At 45.9% G+C, this 24,063-nt stretch overlaps 8 non-coding genes across 8 annotated transcripts; all 8 read right to left on the bottom strand.

The window, feature by feature from the left end:
- Window positions 1–4,142: 4,142 nt before the first annotated feature.
- LOC147145248 (U2 spliceosomal RNA) lies at window positions 4,143–4,333 on the bottom strand. Its single transcript, XR_015087605.1, has one exon. It is a non-coding gene; the product is annotated as a U2 spliceosomal RNA (small nuclear RNA).
- A 1,609-nt stretch (window positions 4,334–5,942) lies between these two features.
- On the bottom strand, window positions 5,943–6,106 carry LOC147145247 (U1 spliceosomal RNA). The gene has a single exon (XR_015087683.1). It is a non-coding gene; the product is annotated as a U1 spliceosomal RNA (small nuclear RNA).
- Window positions 6,107–9,273: 3,167 nt separating this feature from the next.
- On the bottom strand, window positions 9,274–9,464 carry LOC147145246 (U2 spliceosomal RNA). Its single transcript, XR_015087604.1, has one exon. It is a non-coding gene; the product is annotated as a U2 spliceosomal RNA (small nuclear RNA).
- A 1,609-nt stretch (window positions 9,465–11,073) lies between these two features.
- On the bottom strand, window positions 11,074–11,237 carry LOC147145245 (U1 spliceosomal RNA). The gene has a single exon (XR_015087682.1). It is a non-coding gene; the product is annotated as a U1 spliceosomal RNA (small nuclear RNA).
- A 5,615-nt stretch (window positions 11,238–16,852) lies between these two features.
- LOC147145244 (U2 spliceosomal RNA) lies at window positions 16,853–17,043 on the bottom strand. The gene has a single exon (XR_015087603.1). It is a non-coding gene; the product is annotated as a U2 spliceosomal RNA (small nuclear RNA).
- Window positions 17,044–18,652: 1,609 nt separating this feature from the next.
- On the bottom strand, window positions 18,653–18,816 carry LOC147145243 (U1 spliceosomal RNA). Its single transcript, XR_015087681.1, has one exon. It is a non-coding gene; the product is annotated as a U1 spliceosomal RNA (small nuclear RNA).
- A 2,946-nt stretch (window positions 18,817–21,762) lies between these two features.
- Window positions 21,763–21,953, bottom strand: LOC147145242 (U2 spliceosomal RNA). Its single transcript, XR_015087624.1, has one exon. It is a non-coding gene; the product is annotated as a U2 spliceosomal RNA (small nuclear RNA).
- A 1,609-nt stretch (window positions 21,954–23,562) lies between these two features.
- On the bottom strand, window positions 23,563–23,726 carry LOC147145241 (U1 spliceosomal RNA). Its single transcript, XR_015087680.1, has one exon. It is a non-coding gene; the product is annotated as a U1 spliceosomal RNA (small nuclear RNA).
- Between the last annotated feature and the right edge of the window lie 337 nt (window positions 23,727–24,063).

Below are 24,063 nucleotides of genomic sequence, written 5' to 3'. Positions count from 1 at the left end.
AAATTCAAATGATGTGTAGAGAGAGCGAGAGGGAACCAAATGAACATTAGAATTTATTAACAATTGACTATTAATGACAAACAATTGGTTATTAATGAGTTGAGCCCCCGAATTAGTTAAATAATAAAATGTTCTGGCCAACGTTGCCGCGGTTACTGGAGGTTCTCCGCCGGCGAGTGAGCGAGTGCAACTGCTGCCGAACGTCGGGGAGGAGCTCCGCTGTCGGGGGCGGCCGACCGTTGTGACGACGGTGGACTCCGAAGACGCTGCCCAATCCAGCCGAGGCTCACAGCCTGCGCCTGCAGACGTGAAGACGTGCAGTGAGAACTTTAACAAAACGCACTTGTTGACTGAATGGTTCAGGGAATTTTGAAGGAAAAGAAAGCCAAAAATATTTTTTTAATTATATCAACTACAACCACGGCAAAGAGACTGTTGACCACCTGGACTAGTTGTCAGAGTTTGTTGTGATCAGATAGGATGGATAGATAGATAGGATGGATAGATAGATTAATAGAGAGATAGATAGATAGATAGATAGATAGATAGATAGATAGATAGATAGATAGATAGATAGATAGATAGATAGATAGATAGATAGATAGATAGATAGATAGATAGATAGATAGATAGATAGATCGATAGATCGATAGAGAGAGAGAGATAAAGAGATAGATAGATAGATGGATAGATAGATCGATAGATCGATAGAGAGAGAGAGATAAAGAGATAGATAGATAGATGGATAGAAACTATATATGTATGGAAGATAGAGAGAGAGAGATAGATAAAGAGAGAGATAGATAGATAGATGGATAGAAACTATATATGTATGGATTTGTCTGGTGCCACTGAACATTTTGAAAGTGAGAAAATATTCAGAAAAGATTGTGTCCATTTTTTGGTCAAAATACCGCAAGAGGCAGAAGGGTTGAATAGTATCGTTCAGTCAGTACATTACCTAAACCATTAGGAATGAGGTAAAATGAATCTGCAAAAACATTCCCATCATGCCTTGCTTCACTTCTACCAAGAATTCAAAGCGGGAATTGTCCCAGCCCCCATGCTTCACTTCCTGTTTCTTTGTGTGGTCAGGAACATAATTTTACCTGCCACACCAGAGACAATAAAACACTGGACCTTTTCTATGCCAACACCAAGGAGGCATACACATCACTGCCCCTCCCCCCGCTGGGCAAAGCTGATCACAACCTGGTGGCTCTCCAGTCTGTGTACAAACCTCTGGTCCGCAGGCAGCCAGCTGTGACCCGCACGGTTCAGAGATGGTCTGGAGAGGCCGAGGAGGCCTTAAAGGACTGCTTCAGCACAACTGTGTGGGAAGTTTTCAGCGATGCTCACGGGGAAGACATTAGTAGTCTAACGGACACTGTTACAGACTATATAAATTTCTGCATGGAGAACACCATACCCACCAGGACAGTAAGGTGTTTCTCCAACAACAAACCCTGGATCACACCAGACATAAAAGCTCTCCTGAAGGAGAAGAGGAGGGCTTTTGCGTCAGGCAACATAGAGGAGCGGAGGACTGTGCAGCGCCAGCTGAGGAGGAGGATCAGAGAGGGGAAAAGGTCCTACAGGAAGAGGATGGAGGAGCAGCTGCTGCAGAATAACGCCAGGGGAGTCTGGAGGGGCCTGAAGACCATGTCAGGCCACGGACAACCCAAGACCCGGACTGGGGGGGACCTGCAGTGGGCAAATGAGCTAAATCTCTTTTTCAATAGGTTCGATCAGATGCCTGCCTCCACTCCGTCTCTCCTGCTGCAGTCTCCACCTACTCCTCCTGCTGGGCGTGTCACCCCCTCCCCTCTTTTCTCCACAGTCTCCAGCTCCCAGCTACACCAGATAGCCACCACTCCTTCCTGTCCAGCCTTGGCCTTCACAACATCTCAGGTGAGGAACCAGCTGAAGAAGATGAAGGCGAGGAAGGCAGCGGGTCCAGATGGCATCAGCCCCCAGCTCCTCAAATCCTGCGCAGACCAGCTGTGTGGAATTGTCCAGCACATGTTCAACCTGAGCCTGAAGCTGGGCAGGGTCCCCCAGCTATGGAAAACATCCTGCCTGGTCCCGGTGCCAAAGACCCCCCACCCGAAGGAGCTCAACAGCTTCAGACCGGTGGCGCTGACGTCTCACCTGATGAAGACCCTGGAGAGACTGGTCCTTGTCCACCTGCGCCCCCTGGTGAGCTCCTCAATGGACCCACTCCAGTTCGCATACCAGCCTGGCATCAGTGTGGATGATGCCATCATCTACCTCCTCCACACTTCACTCTCCCACCTGGAGAAGGCGGGGAGCACTGTGAGGATCATGTTCTTTGATTTCTCCAGTGCTTTCAACACCATCCAGCCCACCCTACTGGGAGACAAGCTGGAGCGGGCGGGGGTGGCGCACCACCTCACCACATGGATCCAGGACTACCTCACAAACCGGCCACAGTATGTGAGGACACAGGACTGTGTGTCTGATGTGCTCCTCTGCAGCACGGGGGCCCCACAGGGAACTGTCTTGGCTCCCTTCCTGTTCACCCTCTACACCTCGGACTTCAACTACAACACCCCTACCTGTCACCTGCAGAAGTTCTCTGACGACTCTGCGATTGTCGGCCTCATCACAGGCGGAGATGATCGGGAGTACAGAGAACTTACTCAGGGTTTTGTGGACTGGTGCCAGCAGAACCGCCTCCTGATCAATGCGGGGAAATCCAAAGAAATGGTGGTGGATTTCGGTAGGCGCCAGCACTCTTCACCTGCACCAGTGAACATCCGGGGAACAGATGTTGAGAGAGTCTCAACTTACAAGTACCTGGGTGTTCATCTGAACAATAAACTGGACTGGTGCGACAACACAGACGCCCTCTATAGGAAGAGTCAGAGCAGACTCTTCCTCCTCAGGAGACTGAGGTCTTTTGGGGTTCAGGGGACACTCCTCAGGAACTTTTATGACTCGGTGGTTGCATCGGTCATCTTCCAGGGAGTGGTCACCTGGGCAGGCGGCGTCTCGGCCCGGGACAAGAAGCGGCTGGACAAACTGGTCAAGAGGGCCGGCTCTGTCCTGGGCTGCTCCCTGGACTCTGTGGACTCGGTGGGGGACAGGAGGATGTTGGCCAAGCTGTCATCAATGCTGGGCAACCCGGACCACCCCCTCCAGGGCACCCTAACAGCACTCCACAGCACCTTCAGTGACAGACTGTTACACCCTCGCTGTGCAAAGGAGAGATTCCGCCGTTCCTTCTTGCCTGCTGCTGTCAGACTCTTTAACAAGAACATTGTGTAGTCTCTACAAACTGGCGGTCATTAGTGCAATTGTGCAGTCCTGCACCTGAGCTCGTATCGTGCAATACCCAATATTCCCCACTACTGTAATACCGTGCAATACTCAACATTCCCCACTACTGTTAGTCTAGTTTTATTTTTATCCAATGCTGTTCCTTACATTTCACTACAGCACTGCAGCACTGTCACTTAGAGTATTTTTTCCTCTGTACTATGTACAGGCCGAAATGAGTGTTCCTCATATTTTTTATGTAGATGTAGGTTGGTGTGTATACACATGTGTATATACACATGTTACTGCGTATATCTACATAGGTTTGATTCTAAATGTTTGCCGTCAATGTTATACATTAATGGCCACATTATGCCGCCGCCCCTGTGTGACCTATATCTTTGCTACTGTAACAATGAAAATTTCCCCACTGTGGGATCAATAAAGGCATTCTTATTCTTATTCTTATTCTTTACACTGCTGACATCGAGTGGTGTAACAGCATTTTAATAAAATTTGAAGTATGACAAATATCCTTGTTTACTTTAGCTCTTTTTGGAGTAGCGTGGGCAGAGCAAGACAATGTTTTCTTATGGTGGGAAACAAAGGTCTTTCTTGATAAAACTATGACTTTGTATTCTTTTAATTGTTTTTCTATCTTGAAAGGGAAAAAGATTAAAATAAAATACTAAACTATATCCTTCTGAAATGATATCGCAAACTTTCAACATCAGAAGTCTTGCCTTCACTTCTTAGGATACTGCGACATGGGGCATTTGTAATCATGAGTATTGGCTGCAAAGACCGAAACACCACCGTGAAACGTCAGACCAAGTTTAATGCTTGTTGTTAACCAGCAGAGGGGGTGCACCATTCCTGGAGATACTGCAATACCAGGTCGATGCATGGAGTGGACGGAGCAAGCCCCTTTTCCATCTCCCAGTTCCAAAAATCAATTTAATATATAGTCCCCAGATAGGAGACGTATCAGATATTAAACTGATAAGAACAGATACTACACTTGATCTTAGCCAAAAGGCCGAGAAGCGATAACTACATATCGGCACAGGGGTCCACTTCATTCCTGACCGGATGAGCTACAGTGACGGTGACAAACGTCAAATAGCCATAACAAACACATTTACAGCCCAAACAACAACTACACGCATTTTAGGTAATGACTAGTGCAACTGTGTTGTTTTTGCCCGCCTGCAAATGAAACGAAAGCTGAGCAATTGCTGGGTACTTTGGGTTATGTGGCCCAAAGTGTCCAATAGCAAAGCAGCAATACACGTGTCGTGGACATGTCTGGTGGACACTAATTTTGCTTGCGCTGAACCCAATGATAAGTTTAGGGCTGCACGATAAATCGAAATTTAATCGACGTCGAGGTTTGACCTGGCGCAATAATCCAATCGCAAGAAAGTGTCATTTTATATTCAAAAATGTATTTTTTTCCTCCCCTTTGGTGTTTGAGTGATAGACGTATTAGCCAACCAGAATTGTCGATGCTCGGGTTTGAATGGTACTGGCCAATCTATGGGGTCATTATTGAAGCAAAACCATTTACAAATGCGCATTTCAATCCACAAATGTGTCAAAAAAATCATATCCGTAAACACAGTCACAAATGCCTATTGAGCATCCACAAATGCGTATTGAGAGTTTACCAGAGCTGGGCATTAGACCATTTTTTGTCTGTCCGGCCGCGACCCTCCACCCTTGACTTGGGTACCCTTACGGCCGCGACCCCTCGGCCATATTCATAAACATTGTCGGCCCCGTTCCGCCCTCCGACCAAAAAACAAAGCATCCACAATTGACATCTCCGCGGGAGAAATGCTCTAACGGCAGAGGCTTTTTAAAGATCATTAGCTGACTAATTTACAATTTGAACCCGCTGTGGACACGCTTCAATCTCGCCAGTAGTACTTAGCCAACGTGCGTGTGCTTACTTGCATTGCGAGCCCCGGGCTCGATTTATCGTATAATTATTTGGGTCAAACAGCAGCCAGAAGTCGTAGTCAAGTTACTTATTTATCTTCCACACGTCCCCTCCTTCAAAATAAAAGCATTCCAGCAAACCACTATACACAGCTGCTTGGCTATGGCGTATTTCACAATGCGTTAGTCATGTTAATCAATGTGGCATTTGTTTGTGTAAGAAGAGACGTGCAACAACAACGTGCGTTCAAGCGTGTTTGTGTTTCCTTATTTTCACATCACGTAACCCGCGCCTCCCACCTACAACTGGGGCATACTATTACAAGAGGAGGCGGGGGGTGCTGAGGGGCAATACCACAATCCCTATAACATCAGTTGTCGCTCGCGTCGACGCGGGAGTAGAAAGAAGCCTAAAAAGAAGCCTTTCACCGAGTAGGCTGAGATTAAATTCCGCCGCCCCGCGAGCACGTCGCACCCATGAGGGCCGATTAGTGGGCCTGACTAAAAGCCACTTGCTTAGTCCAGCTATTTTTTAAAAATTTGTCAGCCGACACCAACCACCCCCCGGCCCAAAAAATGGGCATCCGGCGGGGCCTGAGGGTCCGTTTGACGAAATGGTTATGCCACAATTACTATCTGACAGATGTATCCTACGATGCGCATCATGAAGAATAAGAAGAAGAAATTGACAGGTGTATTGATTTTGACAAAGTTATCAGGGGATAGCGCGAACGCAGTCCCCCACTACCAGAAATTGTGCAGTCGAGAGTCCCACATTTGGGGAATTCGCAGAGGTCAGCACAGCCAGAGTGCAATGGCTGAGCCTCACCCTGGGTGAACCACCTTCTTGATCATGGTATCTCCCCTGCCAGGTAAGTATGAGTTGTCCTACTCACCAAGGACAACCTCTTTCACACACACAGCTTCTTCAGTCACGGCTCATCTGCGAGACACGTGTCGACACATACGCACACATTCACACTGGATGATGCCTCACTCTTCCACCGGTTTAACCCTCCTGCGGTATTTGACCATTTCTTGGATATTTCAGATCAAAGAATTTTACATCAAAGCCAAAGCATAAAAAAAATAACACGAGGGAGCTGAACTTTCACCCAGATGGTCAGAACATGCCGAAGTTCAAAATGGCACCATGCTGTCATTTTTAAAATGAGTCCTGCATGAGTTAGCTGGTTTCATTGTTTTAACTACGCAGGACGTATTTTGCCATTTTTTGTCCCATTGACTCCCATTATACAGCATGATTTTGGACTTACTGTAAACCTGGTGTGTTTTCGTGCATTTTCAATGAATACCCGATGAGTACATTGTGTGACGGGTCTACTAAACCGTGAAAATCGAAAATTGGAGTTTAGAGTGTTAACAGCCTTAATCCACCATGTGGCGCTAAAGGACAACTAATGATTTTGCTTCGAGATGACGTATGTGCTTGTGGCATGAGTTTGCGTGAGTCGATTTGTTGTGTGTGTGCGTGCGTGCACATACAGGAATATACACTCACGTACACGTGCCTCAGCCGTGCGCGCGTGTGCAAGTGAAAACGCGCGCTCATATTGGAAAATGAAAATGCTGTATGCAAATCTCATTGCTTTCGCTGATGTATGCGCTGTGGGAGTGGCGCTCCATGCATAAAAAGCTGTATTGTGATTGACAAGAAACGTATGTGCATGCGTGCGTGCGCGAGCGCGTGAGCGTGTGTGTGCGTGTGTGCGTGTGTGTTTGTGAGATGAATGGGACAGTTATGACAAAGAGTATTTTAGTGAAATAAGAGTACTTACCAAATGTTCATGTGTGGATATGAATGTATGCGCGTGCATGTGCGTGCGTGCACGTGCACATGCACGGACGTTCACGCGCACTCAAGACTTTCAGGCTGTGTACGTGTGTCTGCTTACATCAGCCCACAGACTTATACTGTGCAGTGAGAGTTTATGAGTCCCATTCTAAATCATGATTTTTGATGCATTGTAAACCTGATGTGTTTTCGTGCATTTTTCAATGATTACCGAATGAAACTATTGTGTGACGAGTGCACTACGCAGCCAAAGTATAAAATTAGTGTTGAGAGTGTGAACAGCCCTAATCCTCCAGGTGGCGCCAAGATAAGAACCTTCTAATTATGCTGGGGTCATCCCAGTAGCGTTTCTGCTTCCGGGGTGACATTGGCTGCCATTTGCTAAATTTTGCTTTGCCTTTTGCTGTGCCTTTTCAGACGTGTGTAAGTACACGCACATACGTTCACACGCGCCAGCCGTGCACGTGTGCAAAGGAATACGTGCGGTTGTGCTGGAGCTTAGAGGAATTTCACTTTAGGGGTTTGGCGGATGTCTTAACTACTTCATTATTTGTACCAAATTCAAATGATGTGTAGAGAGAGCGAGAGGGAACCAAATGAACATTAGAATTTATTAACAATTGACTATTAATGACAAACAATTGGTTATTAATGAGTTGAGCCCCCGAATTAGTTAAATAATAAAATGTTCTGGCCAACGTTGCCGCGGTTACTGGAGGTTCTCCGCCGGCGAGTGAGCGAGTGCAACTGCTGCCGAACGTCGGGGAGGAGCTCCGCTGTCGGGGGCGGCCGACCGTTGTGACGACGGTGGACTCCGAAGACGCTGCCCAATCCAGCCGAGGCTCACAGCCTGCGCCTGCAGACGTGAAGACGTGCAGTGAGAACTTTAACAAAACGCACTTGTTGACTGAATGGTTCAGGGAATTTTGAAGGAAAAGAAAGCCAAAAATATTTTTTTAATTATATCAACTACAACCACGGCAAAGAGACTGTTGACCACCTGGACTAGTTGTCAGAGTTTGTTGTGATCAGATAGGATGGATAGATAGATAGGATGGATAGATAGATTAATAGAGAGATAGATAGATAGATAGATAGATAGATAGATAGATAGATAGATAGATAGATAGATAGATAGATAGATAGATAGATAGATAGATAGAGAGAGAGAGATAAAGAGATAGATAGATAGATGGATAGATAGATCGATAGAAGCTGTCATCAATGCTGGGCAACCCGGACCACCCCCTCCAGGGCACCCTAACAGCACTCCACAGCACCTTCAGTGACAGACTGTTACACCCTCGCTGTGCAAAGGAGAGATTCCGCCGTTCCTTCTTGCCTGCTGCTGTCAGACTCTTTAACAAGAACATTGTGTAGTCTCTACAAACTGGCGGTCATTAGTGCAATTGTGCAGTCCTGCACCTGAGCTCGTATCGTGCAATACCCAATATTCCCCACTACTGTAATACCGTGCAATACTCAACATTCCCCACTACTGTTAGTCTAGTTTTATTTTTATCCAATGCTGTTCCTTACATTTCACTACAGCACTGCAGCACTGTCACTTAGAGTATTTTTTCCTCTGTACTATGTACAGGCCGAAATGAGTGTTCCTCATATTTTTTATGTAGATGTAGGTTGGTGTGTATACACATGTGTATATACACATGTTACTGCGTATATCTACATAGGTTTGATTCTAAATGTTTGCCGTCAATGTTATACATTAATGGCCACATTATGCCGCCGCCCCTGTGTGACCTATATCTTTGCTACTGTAACAATGAAAATTTCCCCACTGTGGGATCAATAAAGGCATTCTTATTCTTATTCTTATTCTTTACACTGCTGACATCGAGTGGTGTAACAGCATTTTAATAAAATTTGAAGTATGACAAATATCCTTGTTTACTTTAGCTCTTTTTGGAGTAGCGTGGGCAGAGCAAGACAATGTTTTCTTATGGTGGGAAACAAAGGTCTTTCTTGATAAAACTATGACTTTGTATTCTTTTAATTGTTTTTCTATCTTGAAAGGGAAAAAGATTAAAATAAAATACTAAACTATATCCTTCTGAAATGATATCGCAAACTTTCAACATCAGAAGTCTTGCCTTCACTTCTTAGGATACTGCGACATGGGGCATTTGTAATCATGAGTATTGGCTGCAAAGACCGAAACACCACCGTGAAACGTCAGACCAAGTTTAATGCTTGTTGTTAACCAGCAGAGGGGGTGCACCATTCCTGGAGATACTGCAATACCAGGTCGATGCATGGAGTGGACGGAGCAAGCCCCTTTTCCATCTCCCAGTTCCAAAAATCAATTTAATATATAGTCCCCAGATAGGAGACGTATCAGATATTAAACTGATAAGAACAGATACTACACTTGATCTTAGCCAAAAGGCCGAGAAGCGATAACTACATATCGGCACAGGGGTCCACTTCATTCCTGACCGGATGAGCTACAGTGACGGTGACAAACGTCAAATAGCCATAACAAACACATTTACAGCCCAAACAACAACTACACGCATTTTAGGTAATGACTAGTGCAACTGTGTTGTTTTTGCCCGCCTGCAAATGAAACGAAAGCTGAGCAATTGCTGGGTACTTTGGGTTATGTGGCCCAAAGTGTCCAATAGCAAAGCAGCAATACACGTGTCGTGGACATGTCTGGTGGACACTAATTTTGCTTGCGCTGAACCCAATGATAAGTTTAGGGCTGCACGATAAATCGAAATTTAATCGACGTCGAGGTTTGACCTGGCGCAATAATCCAATCGCAAGAAAGTGTCATTTTATATTCAAAAATGTATTTTTTTCCTCCCCTTTGGTGTTTGAGTGATAGACGTATTAGCCAACCAGAATTGTCGATGCTCGGGTTTGAATGGTACTGGCCAATCTATGGGGTCATTATTGAAGCAAAACCATTTACAAATGCGCATTTCAATCCACAAATGTGTCAAAAAAATCATATCCGTAAACACAGTCACAAATGCCTATTGAGCATCCACAAATGCGTATTGAGAGTTTACCAGAGCTGGGCATTAGACCATTTTTTGTCTGTCCGGCCGCGACCCTCCACCCTTGACTTGGGTACCCTTACGGCCGCGACCCCTCGGCCATATTCATAAACATTGTCGGCCCCGTTCCGCCCTCCGACCAAAAAACAAAGCATCCACAATTGACATCTCCGCGGGAGAAATGCTCTAACGGCAGAGGCTTTTTAAAGATCATTAGCTGACTAATTTACAATTTGAACCCGCTGTGGACACGCTTCAATCTCGCCAGTAGTACTTAGCCAACGTGCGTGTGCTTACTTGCATTGCGAGCCCCGGGCTCGATTTATCGTATAATTATTTGGGTCAAACAGCAGCCAGAAGTCGTAGTCAAGTTACTTATTTATCTTCCACACGTCCCCTCCTTCAAAATAAAAGCATTCCAGCAAACCACTATACACAGCTGCTTGGCTATGGCGTATTTCACAATGCGTTAGTCATGTTAATCAATGTGGCATTTGTTTGTGTAAGAAGAGACGTGCAACAACAACGTGCGTTCAAGCGTGTTTGTGTTTCCTTATTTTCACATCACGTAACCCGCGCCTCCCACCTACAACTGGGGCATACTATTACAAGAGGAGGCGGGGGGTGCTGAGGGGCAATACCACAATCCCTATAACATCAGTTGTCGCTCGCGTCGACGCGGGAGTAGAAAGAAGCCTAAAAAGAAGCCTTTCACCGAGTAGGCTGAGATTAAATTCCGCCGCCCCGCGAGCACGTCGCACCCATGAGGGCCGATTAGTGGGCCTGACTAAAAGCCACTTGCTTAGTCCAGCTATTTTTTAAAAATTTGTCAGCCGACACCAACCACCCCCCGGCCCAAAAAATGGGCATCCGGCGGGGCCTGAGGGTCCGTTTGACGAAATGGTTATGCCACAATTACTATCTGACAGATGTATCCTACGATGCGCATCATGAAGAATAAGAAGAAGAAATTGACAGGTGTATTGATTTTGACAAAGTTATCAGGGGATAGCGCGAACGCAGTCCCCCACTACCAGAAATTGTGCAGTCGAGAGTCCCACATTTGGGGAATTCGCAGAGGTCAGCACAGCCAGAGTGCAATGGCTGAGCCTCACCCTGGGTGAACCACCTTCTTGATCATGGTATCTCCCCTGCCAGGTAAGTATGAGTTGTCCTACTCACCAAGGACAACCTCTTTCACACACACAGCTTCTTCAGTCACGGCTCATCTGCGAGACACGTGTCGACACATACGCACACATTCACACTGGATGATGCCTCACTCTTCCACCGGTTTAACCCTCCTGCGGTATTTGACCATTTCTTGGATATTTCAGATCAAAGAATTTTACATCAAAGCCAAAGCATAAAAAAAATAACACGAGGGAGCTGAACTTTCACCCAGATGGTCAGAACATGCCGAAGTTCAAAATGGCACCATGCTGTCATTTTTAAAATGAGTCCTGCATGAGTTAGCTGGTTTCATTGTTTTAACTACGCAGGACGTATTTTGCCATTTTTTGTCCCATTGACTCCCATTATACAGCATGATTTTGGACTTACTGTAAACCTGGTGTGTTTTCGTGCATTTTCAATGAATACCCGATGAGTACATTGTGTGACGGGTCTACTAAACCGTGAAAATCGAAAATTGGAGTTTAGAGTGTTAACAGCCTTAATCCACCATGTGGCGCTAAAGGACAACTAATGATTTTGCTTCGAGATGACGTATGTGCTTGTGGCATGAGTTTGCGTGAGTCGATTTGTTGTGTGTGTGCGTGCGTGCACATACAGGAATATACACTCACGTACACGTGCCTCAGCCGTGCGCGCGTGTGCAAGTGAAAACGCGCGCTCATATTGGAAAATGAAAATGCTGTATGCAAATCTCATTGCTTTCGCTGATGTATGCGCTGTGGGAGTGGCGCTCCATGCATAAAAAGCTGTATTGTGATTGACAAGAAACGTATGTGCATGCGTGCGTGCGCGAGCGCGTGAGCGTGTGTGTGCGTGTGTGCGTGTGTGTTTGTGAGATGAATGGGACAGTTATGACAAAGAGTATTTTAGTGAAATAAGAGTACTTACCAAATGTTCATGTGTGGATATGAATGTATGCGCGTGCATGTGCGTGCGTGCACGTGCACATGCACGGACGTTCACGCGCACTCAAGACTTTCAGGCTGTGTACGTGTGTCTGCTTACATCAGCCCACAGACTTATACTGTGCAGTGAGAGTTTATGAGTCCCATTCTAAATCATGATTTTTGATGCATTGTAAACCTGATGTGTTTTCGTGCATTTTTCAATGATTACCGAATGAAACTATTGTGTGACGAGTGCACTACGCAGCCAAAGTATAAAATTAGTGTTGAGAGTGTGAACAGCCCTAATCCTCCAGGTGGCGCCAAGATAAGAACCTTCTAATTATGCTGGGGTCATCCCAGTAGCGTTTCTGCTTCCGGGGTGACATTGGCTGCCATTTGCTAAATTTTGCTTTGCCTTTTGCTGTGCCTTTTCAGACGTGTGTAAGTACACGCACATACGTTCACACGCGCCAGCCGTGCACGTGTGCAAAGGAATACGTGCGGTTGTGCTGGAGCTTAGAGGAATTTCACTTTAGGGGTTTGGCGGATGTCTTAACTACTTCATTATTTGTACCAAATTCAAATGATGTGTAGAGAGAGCGAGAGGGAACCAAATGAACATTAGAATTTATTAACAATTGACTATTAATGACAAACAATTGGTTATTAATGAGTTGAGCCCCCGAATTAGTTAAATAATAAAATGTTCTGGCCAACGTTGCCGCGGTTACTGGAGGTTCTCCGCCGGCGAGTGAGCGAGTGCAACTGCTGCCGAACGTCGGGGAGGAGCTCCGCTGTCGGGGGCGGCCGACCGTTGTGACGACGGTGGACTCCGAAGACGCTGCCCAATCCAGCCGAGGCTCACAGCCTGCGCCTGCAGACGTGAAGACGTGCAGTGAGAACTTTAACAAAACGCACTTGTTGACTGAATGGTTCAGGGAATTTTGAAGGAAAAGAAAGCCAAAAATATTTTTTTAATTATATCAACTACAACCACGGCAAAGAGACTGTTGACCACCTGGACTAGTTGTCAGAGTTTGTTGTGATCAGATAGGATGGATAGATAGATAGGATGGATAGATAGATTAATAGAGAGATAGATAGATAGATAGATAGATAGATAGATAGATAGATAGATAGATAGATAGATAGATAGATAGATAGATAGATAGATAGATAGATAGATAGATAGATCGATAGATCGATAGATCGATAGAGAGAGAGAGATAAAGAGATAGATAGATAGATGGATAGATAGATCGATAGAGAGAGAGAGATAAAGAGATAGATAGATAGATGGATAGAAACTATATATGTATGGAAGATAGAGAGAGAGAGATAGATAAAGAGAGAGATAGATAGATAGATGGATAGAAACTATATATGTATGGATTTGTCTGGTGCCACTGAACATTTTGAAAGTGAGAAAATATTCAGAAAAGATTGTGTCCATTTTTTGGTCAAAATACCGCAAGAGGCAGAAGGGTTGAATAGTATCGTTCAGTCAGTACATTACCTAAACCATTAGGAATGAGGTAAAATGAATCTGCAAAAACATTCCCATCATGCCTTGCTTCACTTCTACCAAGAATTCAAAGCGGGAATTGTCCCAGCCCCCATGCTTCACTTCCTGTTTCTTTGTGTGGTCAGGAACATAATTTTACCTGCCACACCAGAGACAATAAAACACTGGACCTTTTCTATGCCAACACCAAGGAGGCATACACATCACTGCCCCTCCCCCCGCTGGGCAAAGCTGATCACAACCTGGTGGCTCTCCAGTCTGTGTACAAACCTCTGGTCCGCAGGCAGCCAGCTGTGACCCGCACGGTTCAGAGATGGTCTGGAGAGGCCGAGGAGGCCTTAAAGGACTGCTTCAGCACAACTGTGTGGGAAGTTTTCAGCGATGCTCACGGGGAAGACATTAGTAGTCTAACGGACACTGTTACAGACTATATAAATTTCTGCATGGAGAACACCATACCCACCAGGACAGTAAGGTGTTTCTCCAACAACAAACCCTGGATCACACCAGACATAAAAGCTCTCCTGAAGGAGAAGAGGAGGGCTTTTGCGTCAGGCAACATAGAGGAGCGGAGGACTGTGCAGCGCCAGCTGAGGAGGAGGATCAGAGAGGGGAAAAGGTCCTACAGGAAGAGGATGGAGGAGCAGCTGCTGCAGAATAACGCCAGGGGAGTCTGGAGGGGCCTGAAGACCATGTCAGGCCACGGACAACCCAAGACCCGGACTGGGGGGGACCTGCAGTGGGCAAATGAGCTAAATCTCTTTTTCAATAGGTTCGATCAGATGCCTGCCTCCACTCCGTCTCTCCTGCTGCAGTCTCCACCTACTCCTCCTGCTGGGCGTGTCACCCCCTCCCCTCTTTTCTCCACAGTCTCCAGCTCCCAGCTACACCAGATAGCCACCACTCCTTCCTGTCCAGCCTTGGCCTTCACAACATCTCAGGTGAGGAACCAGCTGAAGAAGATGAAGGCGAGGAAGGCAGCGGGTCCAGATGGCATCAGCCCCCAGCTCCTCAAATCCTGCGCAGACCAGCTGTGTGGAATTGTCCAGCACATGTTCAACCTGAGCCTGAAGCTGGGCAGGGTCCCCCAGCTATGGAAAACATCCTGCCTGGTCCCGGTGCCAAAGACCCCCCACCCGAAGGAGCTCAACAGCTTCAGACCGGTGGCGCTGACGTCTCACCTGATGAAGACCCTGGAGAGACTGGTCCTTGTCCACCTGCGCCCCCTGGTGAGCTCCTCAATGGACCCACTCCAGTTCGCATACCAGCCTGGCATCAGTGTGGATGATGCCATCATCTACCTCCTCCACACTTCACTCTCCCACCTGGAGAAGGCGGGGAGCACTGTGAGGATCATGTTCTTTGATTTCTCCAGTGCTTTCAACACCATCCAGCCCACCCTACTGGGAGACAAGCTGGAGCGGGCGGGGGTGGCGCACCACCTCACCACATGGATCCAGGACTACCTCACAAACCGGCCACAGTATGTGAGGACACAGGACTGTGTGTCTGATGTGCTCCTCTGCAGCACGGGGGCCCCACAGGGAACTGTCTTGGCTCCCTTCCTGTTCACCCTCTACACCTCGGACTTCAACTACAACACCCCTACCTGTCACCTGCAGAAGTTCTCTGACGACTCTGCGATTGTCGGCCTCATCACAGGCGGAGATGATCGGGAGTACAGAGAACTTACTCAGGGTTTTGTGGACTGGTGCCAGCAGAACCGCCTCCTGATCAATGCGGGGAAATCCAAAGAAATGGTGGTGGATTTCGGTAGGCGCCAGCACTCTTCACCTGCACCAGTGAACATCCGGGGAACAGATGTTGAGAGAGTCTCAACTTACAAGTACCTGGGTGTTCATCTGAACAATAAACTGGACTGGTGCGACAACACAGACGCCCTCTATAGGAAGAGTCAGAGCAGACTCTTCCTCCTCAGGAGACTGAGGTCTTTTGGGGTTCAGGGGACACTCCTCAGGAACTTTTATGACTCGGTGGTTGCATCGGTCATCTTCCAGGGAGTGGTCACCTGGGCAGGCGGCGTCTCGGCCCGGGACAAGAAGCGGCTGGACAAACTGGTCAAGAGGGCCGGCTCTGTCCTGGGCTGCTCCCTGGACTCTGTGGACTCGGTGGGGGACAGGAGGATGTTGGCCAAGCTGTCATCAATGCTGGGCAACCCGGACCACCCCCTCCAGGGCACCCTAACAGCACTCCACAGCACCTTCAGTGACAGACTGTTACACCCTCGCTGTGCAAAGGAGAGATTCCGCCGTTCCTTCTTGCCTGCTGCTGTCAGACTCTTTAACAAGAACATTGTGTAGTCTCTACAAACTGGCGGTCATTAGTGCAATTGTGCAGTCCTGCACCTGAGCTCGTATCGTGCAATACCCAATATTCCCCACTACTGTAATACCGTGCAATACTCAACATTCCCCACTACTGTTAGTCTAGTTTTATTTTTATCCAATGCTGTTCCTTACATTTCACTACAGCACTGCAGCACTGTCACTTAGAGTATTTTTTCCTCTGTACTATGTACAGGCCGAAATGAGTGTTCCTCATATTTTTTATGTAGATGTAGGTTGGTGTGTATACACATGTGTATATACACATGTTACTGCGTATATCTACATAGGTTTGATTCTAAATGTTTGCCGTCAATGTTATACATTAATGGCCACATTATGCCGCCGCCCCTGTGTGACCTATATCTTTGCTACTGTAACAATGAAAATTTCCCCACTGTGGGATCAATAAAGGCATTCTTATTCTTATTCTTATTCTTTACACTGCTGACATCGAGTGGTGTAACAGCATTTTAATAAAATTTGAAGTATGACAAATATCCTTGTTTACTTTAGCTCTTTTTGGAGTAGCGTGGGCAGAGCAAGACAATGTTTTCTTATGGTGGGAAACAAAGGTCTTTCTTGATAAAACTATGACTTTGTATTCTTTTAATTGTTTTTCTATCTTGAAAGGGAAAAAGATTAAAATAAAATACTAAACTATATCCTTCTGAAATGATATCGCAAACTTTCAACATCAGAAGTCTTGCCTTCACTTCTTAGGATACTGCGACATGGGGCATTTGTAATCATGAGTATTGGCTGCAAAGACCGAAACACCACCGTGAAACGTCAGACCAAGTTTAATGCTTGTTGTTAACCAGCAGAGGGGGTGCACCATTCCTGGAGATACTGCAATACCAGGTCGATGCATGGAGTGGACGGAGCAAGCCCCTTTTCCATCTCCCAGTTCCAAAAATCAATTTAATATATAGTCCCCAGATAGGAGACGTATCAGATATTAAACTGATAAGAACAGATACTACACTTGATCTTAGCCAAAAGGCCGAGAAGCGATAACTACATATCGGCACAGGGGTCCACTTCATTCCTGACCGGATGAGCTACAGTGACGGTGACAAACGTCAAATAGCCATAACAAACACATTTACAGCCCAAACAACAACTACACGCATTTTAGGTAATGACTAGTGCAACTGTGTTGTTTTTGCCCGCCTGCAAATGAAACGAAAGCTGAGCAATTGCTGGGTACTTTGGGTTATGTGGCCCAAAGTGTCCAATAGCAAAGCAGCAATACACGTGTCGTGGACATGTCTGGTGGACACTAATTTTGCTTGCGCTGAACCCAATGATAAGTTTAGGGCTGCACGATAAATCGAAATTTAATCGACGTCGAGGTTTGACCTGGCGCAATAATCCAATCGCAAGAAAGTGTCATTTTATATTCAAAAATGTATTTTTTTCCTCCCCTTTGGTGTTTGAGTGATAGACGTATTAGCCAACCAGAATTGTCGATGCTCGGGTTTGAATGGTACTGGCCAATCTATGGGGTCATTATTGAAGCAAAACCATTTACAAATGCGCATTTCAATCCACAAATGTGTCAAAAAAATCATATCCGTAAACACAGTCACAAATGCCTATTGAGCATCCACAAATGCGTATTGAGAGTTTACCAGAGCTGGGCATTAGACCATTTTTTGTCTGTCCGGCCGCGACCCTCCACCCTTGACTTGGGTACCCTTACGGCCGCGACCCCTCGGCCATATTCATAAACATTGTCGGCCCCGTTCCGCCCTCCGACCAAAAAACAAAGCATCCACAATTGACATCTCCGCGGGAGAAATGCTCTAACGGCAGAGGCTTTTTAAAGATCATTAGCTGACTAATTTACAATTTGAACCCGCTGTGGACACGCTTCAATCTCGCCAGTAGTACTTAGCCAACGTGCGTGTGCTTACTTGCATTGCGAGCCCCGGGCTCGATTTATCGTATAATTATTTGGGTCAAACAGCAGCCAGAAGTCGTAGTCAAGTTACTTATTTATCTTCCACACGTCCCCTCCTTCAAAATAAAAGCATTCCAGCAAACCACTATACACAGCTGCTTGGCTATGGCGTATTTCACAATGCGTTAGTCATGTTAATCAATGTGGCATTTGTTTGTGTAAGAAGAGACGTGCAACAACAACGTGCGTTCAAGCGTGTTTGTGTTTCCTTATTTTCACATCACGTAACCCGCGCCTCCCACCTACAACTGGGGCATACTATTACAAGAGGAGGCGGGGGGTGCTGAGGGGCAATACCACAATCCCTATAACATCAGTTGTCGCTCGCGTCGACGCGGGAGTAGAAAGAAGCCTAAAAAGAAGCCTTTCACCGAGTAGGCTGAGATTAAATTCCGCCGCCCCGCGAGCACGTCGCACCCATGAGGGCCGATTAGTGGGCCTGACTAAAAGCCACTTGCTTAGTCCAGCTATTTTTTAAAAATTTGTCAGCCGACACCAACCACCCCCCGGCCCAAAAAATGGGCATCCGGCGGGGCCTGAGGGTCCGTTTGACGAAATGGTTATGCCACAATTACTATCTGACAGATGTATCCTACGATGCGCATCATGAAGAATAAGAAGAAGAAATTGACAGGTGTATTGATTTTGACAAAGTTATCAGGGGATAGCGCGAACGCAGTCCCCCACTACCAGAAATTGTGCAGTCGAGAGTCCCACATTTGGGGAATTCGCAGAGGTCAGCACAGCCAGAGTGCAATGGCTGAGCCTCACCCTGGGTGAACCACCTTCTTGATCATGGTATCTCCCCTGCCAGGTAAGTATGAGTTGTCCTACTCACCAAGGACAACCTCTTTCACACACACAGCTTCTTCAGTCACGGCTCATCTGCGAGACACGTGTCGACACATACGCACACATTCACACTGGATGATGCCTCACTCTTCCACCGGTTTAACCCTCCTGCGGTATTTGACCATTTCTTGGATATTTCAGATCAAAGAATTTTACATCAAAGCCAAAGCATAAAAAAAATAACACGAGGGAGCTGAACTTTCACCCAGATGGTCAGAACATGCCGAAGTTCAAAATGGCACCATGCTGTCATTTTTAAAATGAGTCCTGCATGAGTTAGCTGGTTTCATTGTTTTAACTACGCAGGACGTATTTTGCCATTTTTTGTCCCATTGACTCCCATTATACAGCATGATTTTGGACTTACTGTAAACCTGGTGTGTTTTCGTGCATTTTCAATGAATACCCGATGAGTACATTGTGTGACGGGTCTACTAAACCGTGAAAATCGAAAATTGGAGTTTAGAGTGTTAACAGCCTTAATCCACCATGTGGCGCTAAAGGACAACTAATGATTTTGCTTCGAGATGACGTATGTGCTTGTGGCATGAGTTTGCGTGAGTCGATTTGTTGTGTGTGTGCGTGCGTGCACATACAGGAATATACACTCACGTACACGTGCCTCAGCCGTGCGCGCGTGTGCAAGTGAAAACGCGCGCTCATATTGGAAAATGAAAATGCTGTATGCAAATCTCATTGCTTTCGCTGATGTATGCGCTGTGGGAGTGGCGCTCCATGCATAAAAAGCTGTATTGTGATTGACAAGAAACGTATGTGCATGCGTGCGTGCGCGAGCGCGTGAGCGTGTGTGTGCGTGTGTGCGTGTGTGTTTGTGAGATGAATGGGACAGTTATGACAAAGAGTATTTTAGTGAAATAAGAGTACTTACCAAATGTTCATGTGTGGATATGAATGTATGCGCGTGCATGTGCGTGCGTGCACGTGCACATGCACGGACGTTCACGCGCACTCAAGACTTTCAGGCTGTGTACGTGTGTCTGCTTACATCAGCCCACAGACTTATACTGTGCAGTGAGAGTTTATGAGTCCCATTCTAAATCATGATTTTTGATGCATTGTAAACCTGATGTGTTTTCGTGCATTTTTCAATGATTACCGAATGAAACTATTGTGTGACGAGTGCACTACGCAGCCAAAGTATAAAATTAGTGTTGAGAGTGTGAACAGCCCTAATCCTCCAGGTGGCGCCAAGATAAGAACCTTCTAATTATGCTGGGGTCATCCCAGTAGCGTTTCTGCTTCCGGGGTGACATTGGCTGCCATTTGCTAAATTTTGCTTTGCCTTTTGCTGTGCCTTTTCAGACGTGTGTAAGTACACGCACATACGTTCACACGCGCCAGCCGTGCACGTGTGCAAAGGAATACGTGCGGTTGTGCTGGAGCTTAGAGGAATTTCACTTTAGGGGTTTGGCGGATGTCTTAACTACTTCATTATTTGTACCAAATTCAAATGATGTGTAGAGAGAGCGAGAGGGAACCAAATGAACATTAGAATTTATTAACAATTGACTATTAATGACAAACAATTGGTTATTAATGAGTTGAGCCCCCGAATTAGTTAAATAATAAAATGTTCTGGCCAACGTTGCCGCGGTTACTGGAGGTTCTCCGCCGGCGAGTGAGCGAGTGCAACTGCTGCCGAACGTCGGGGAGGAGCTCCGCTGTCGGGGGCGGCCGACCGTTGTGACGACGGTGGACTCCGAAGACGCTGCCCAATCCAGCCGAGGCTCACAGCCTGCGCCTGCAGACGTGAAGACGTGCAGTGAGAACTTTAACAAAACGCACTTGTTGACTGAATGGTTCAGGGAATTTTGAAGGAAAAGAAAGCCAAAAATATTTTTTTAATTATATCAACTACAACCACGGCAAAGAGACTGTTGACCACCTGGACTAGTTGTCAGAGTTTGTTGTGATCAGATAGGATGGATAGATAGATAGGATGGATAGATAGATTAATAGAGAGATAGATAGATAGATAGATAGATAGATAGATAGATAGATAGATAGATAGATAGATAGATAGATAGATAGATAGATAGATAGATAGATAGATAGATAGATAGATAGATAGATAGATAGATAGATAGATAGATAGATAGATAGATAGAGAGAGAGAGAGATAGATAAAGAGATGAATAGATAGATGGATAGAAACTATATATGTATGGAAGATAGAGAGAGAGAGATAGATAAAGAGAGAGATAGATAGATAGATGGATAGAAACTATATATGTATGGATTTGTCTGGTGCCACTGAACATTTTGAAAGTGAGAAAATATTCAGAAATGATTGTGTCCATTTTTTGGTCAAAATACCGCAAGAGGCAGAAGGGTTGAATAGTATCGTTCAGTCAGTACATTACCTAAACCATTAGGAATGAGGTAAAATGAATCTGCAAAAACATTCCCATCATGCCGTGCTTCACTTCTACCAAGAATTCAAAGCGGGAATTGTCCCAGCCCCCATGCTTCACTTCCTGTTTCTTTGTGTGGTCAGGAACATAAATTTACGCTGCTGACATCGAGTGGTGTAACAGCATTTTAATAAAATTTGAAGTATGACAAATATCCTTGTTTACTTTAGCTCTTTTTGGAGTAGCGTGGGCAGAGCAAGACAATGTTTTCTTATGGTGGGAAACAAAGGTCTTTCTTGATAAAACTATGACTTTGTATTCTTTTAATTGTTTTTCTATCTTGAAAGGGAAAAAGATTAAAATAAAATACTAAACTATATCCTCCTGAAATGATATTGCAAACTTTCAACATCAGAAGTCTTGCCTTCACTTCTTAGGATACTGCGACCTGGGGCATTCGTAATCATGAGTATTGGCTGCAATGACCGAAACACCACCGTGAAACGTCAGACCAAGTTTAATGCTTGTCGTTAACCAGCAGCGGGGGTGCACCATTCCTGGAGATACTGCAATACCAGGTCAATGCATGGAGTGGACGGAGCAAGCCCCTTTTCCATCTCCCAGATCCAAAAATCAATTTAATATGTAGTCCCCAGATAGGAGACGTATCAGATATTAAACTGATAAGAACAGATACTACACTTGATCTTAGCCAAAAGGCCGAGAAGCGATAACTACATATCGGCACAGGGGTCCACTTCATTCCCGACCGGATGAGCTACAGTGACGGTGACAAACGTCAAATAGCCATAACAAACACATTTACAGCCCAAACAACAACTACACGCATTTTAGGTAATGACTAGTGCAACTGTGTTGTTTTTGCCCGCCTGCAAATGAAACGAAAGCTGAGCAATTGCTGGGTACTTTGGGTTATGTGGCCCAAAGTGTCCAATAGCAAAGCAGCAATACACGTGTCGTGGACATGTCTGGTGGACACTAATTTTGCTTGCGCTGAACCCAATGATAAGTTTAGGGCTGCACGATAAATCGAAATTTAATCGACGTCGAGGTTTGACCTGGCGCAATAATCCAATCGCAAGAAAGTGTCATTTTATATTCAAAAATGTATTTTTTTCCTCCCCTTTGGTGTTTGAGTGATAGACGTATTAGCCAACCAGAATTGTCGATGCTCGGGTTTGAATGGTACTGGCCAATCTATGGGGTCATTATTGAAGCAAAACCATTTACAAATGCGCATTTCAATCCATAAATGTGTCAAAAAAATCATATCCGTAAACACAGTCACAAATGCCTATTGAGCATCCACAAATGCGTATTGAGAGTTTACCAGAGCTGGGCATTAGACCATTTTTTGTCTGTCCGGCCGCGACCCTCCACCCTTGACTTGGGTACCCTTACGGCCGCGACCCCTCGGCCATATTCATAAACATTGTCGGCCCCGTTCCGCCCTCCGACCAAAAAACAAAGCATCCACAATTGACATCTCCGCGGGAGAAATGCTCTAACGGCAGAGGCTTTTTAAAGATCATTAGCTGACTAATTTACAATTTGAACCCGCTGTGGACACGCTTCAATCTCGCCAGTAGTACTTAGCCAACGTGCGTGTGCTTACTTGCATTGCGAGCCCCGGGCTCGATTTATCGTATAATTATTTGGGTCAAACAGCAGCCAGAAGTCGTAGTCAAGTTACTTATTTATCTTCCACACGTCCCCTCCTTCAAAATAAAAGCATTCCAGCAAACCACTATACACAGCTGCTTGGCTATGGCGTATTTCACAATGCGTTAGTCATGTTAATCAATGTGGCATTTGTTTGTGTAAGAAGAGACGTGCAACAACAACGTGCGTTCAAGCGTGTTTGTGTTTCCTTATTTTCACATCACGTAACCCGCGCCTCCCACCTACAACTGGGGCATACTATTACAAGAGGAGGCGGGGGGTGCTGAGGGGCAATACCACAATCCCTATAACATCAGTTGTCGCTCGCGTCGACGCGGGAGTAGAAAGAAGCCTAAAAAGAAGCCTTTCACCGAGTAGGCTGAGATTAAATTCCGCCGCCCCGCGAGCACGTCACACCCATGAGGGCCGATTAGTGGGCCCGACTAAAAGCCACTTGCTTAGTCCAGCTATTTTTTAAAAATTTGTCAGCCGACACCAACCACCCCCCGGCCCAAAAAATGGGCATCCGGCGGGGCCTGAGGGTCCGTTTGACAAAATGGTTATGCCACAATTACTATGTGACAGATGTATCCTACGATGCGCATCATGAAGAAGAAGAAGAAGAAATTGACAGGTGTATTGATTTTGACAAAGTTATCAGGGGATAGCGCGAACGCAGTCCCCCACTACCAGAAATTGTGCAGTCGAGATTCCCACATTTGGGGAATTCGCAGAGGTCAGCACAGCCAGAGTGCAATGGCTGAGCCTCACCCTGGGTGAACCACCTTCTTGATCATGGTATCTCCCCTGCCAGGTAAGTATGAGTTGTCCTACTCACCAAGGACAACCTATTTCGCACACACAGCTTCTTCAGTCACGGCTCATCTGCGAGACACGTGTCGACACATACGCACACATTCACACTGGATGATGCCTCACTCTTCCACCGGTTTAACCCTCCTGCGGTATTTGACCATTTCTTGGATATTTCAGATCAAAGAATTTTACATCAAAGCCAAAGCATAAAAAAAATAACACGAGGGAGCTGAACTTTCACCCAGATGGTCAGAACATGCCGAAGTTCAAAATGGCACCATGCTGTCATTTTTAAAATGAGTCCTGCATGAGTTAGCTGGTTTCATTGTTTTAACTACGCAGG

This window comes from Filicampus tigris, chromosome 7 (genome assembly GCF_054856515.1).
Source record: "Filicampus tigris isolate MCC_2025a chromosome 7, RoL_Ftig_1.0, whole genome shotgun sequence".
In the NCBI taxonomy this organism is placed as follows: Eukaryota; Metazoa; Chordata; class Actinopteri; order Syngnathiformes; family Syngnathidae; genus Filicampus; species Filicampus tigris.
Note: the sequence above shows the minus strand (reverse complement) of the source record. Positions and strands in the feature narration are given on the sequence as shown.